This window comes from Rhagoletis pomonella, unplaced genomic scaffold, assembly GCF_013731165.1.
Source record: "Rhagoletis pomonella isolate Grant_MI unplaced genomic scaffold, Rhpom_1.0 Rhpom_scaffold_00003, whole genome shotgun sequence".
In the NCBI taxonomy this organism is placed as follows: domain Eukaryota; kingdom Metazoa; phylum Arthropoda; class Insecta; order Diptera; family Tephritidae; genus Rhagoletis; species Rhagoletis pomonella.
In genome coordinates this window covers 53822686-53824142 of record NW_023458557.1, presented here as the reverse complement: position 1 = coordinate 53824142, position 1457 = coordinate 53822686, and positions in this window count along the sequence as shown.

Sequence of the window (1457 nt, the reverse complement as noted above, 5' to 3'; positions counted from 1 at the left end):
CGCAAATTTTACCCCTACCGAAACCAAAGATGTATACACATCAAAAAAAGCATAGAAATTTTAAAAATGATCTTATCATAGAAAAAGCACCAACTTGCGAAAAAAATATTCATTGAAAACAAAAAGCAGGGATTAGTTTCTTCGAATTTTGGCAAGTATAAAAGTAGATAGTAAAGCCATAAAAAAATTTGCGAAAGCATTAAGAAAAAAATATTAAACTAATATAATAGTAAAAATGAGGAGGCGAAATGCGAAAATGAGTAAGACCCCTTTTAGCTTTTTGAATTAGATTTCCCAGCAATATTTTGAGTATGCTGTTTTGTAGCCCATAGAATTCTTGTAGAACAAAGTATAAGTTTCAAATAGCTAAAAATTACCGTTGATTTTTTAAAATACTGTTTGTTGACGATATTACGGGTTTCTTCCATATAAAAATAAATTGTGTGTATTCGTTATATGGAAACAAATGGGCAAAAAAAAAGTCCAAAAAATCAACCGTAATTTTTGTTTGAAACTTGGATTTGCACGGAATGATGATTAGGAATGAACTATATTTTTATAAAAAAATATCCAAAACTAAATAACAACCAAAGTAATATGTATATCAGCTTTTTCAAAATGAATTCAAGGATTTTAACATTAGCAAAAAAAAACAAATTTTGTGCGTGCCGACCAATATCAACGGGAATAAGGTCACTTGACACTATTCGCGCTCGCGCCAAATTTTTGGTGACTTTATTTCGCTTTTGGAAAGGAAATAATGTCAATTGTCCTTATTTCGCACCATTATGCGAAATAGTATTATTTCCGTTGATGTTGTCATCTGTCACCCACTAGCTACTCAGGCCTTAATTATTTACTATAAAACCTCGTATTTACATTAAAAAACGAGTGTGTTTAAATTCTTAAACAACAAATTTTACGTCAGTGGAAAAAATTGGAATGTCCGAACGGGAGCGTCCGAACAACTTTGTACAGTTTTTGACAGCTATTAAACATCGTTGGGAAGTTTAAGTGGACGCAATGGTTATGGCTGCTTATTATTCTAACAACCATTCATACATTATTTTTTTGTACCACTCACAGATACGCAGAATTTTGCAAGAATCATCAGTCATCTTCGATACGAGTTCCATTTTGGAAACGTCCGTATTGATGATGACTACCAGTGTTGCCAGAACTTTTCAGGGCGACCGGCTAGATTGGACAAAAAAAACGGCTAAAAACGGCTAAAATGTTTCAACCAGAATTAATTTTTTTTTAAATACATAAACTACAATTAGAAAGACTAGTCAATCCATTGAATTTTTTTTTGGTTAATAAAGATTATTTATACGTAGGTAAGCTGTACACTACTTTATTTTTGTTTAACAAAGGAAACTGTCGTTATACGTAGCTAAGCTTTACATCAGAAGTCATGTTTGTATTACTTAAATATAAAAACAGAGATAAATTAC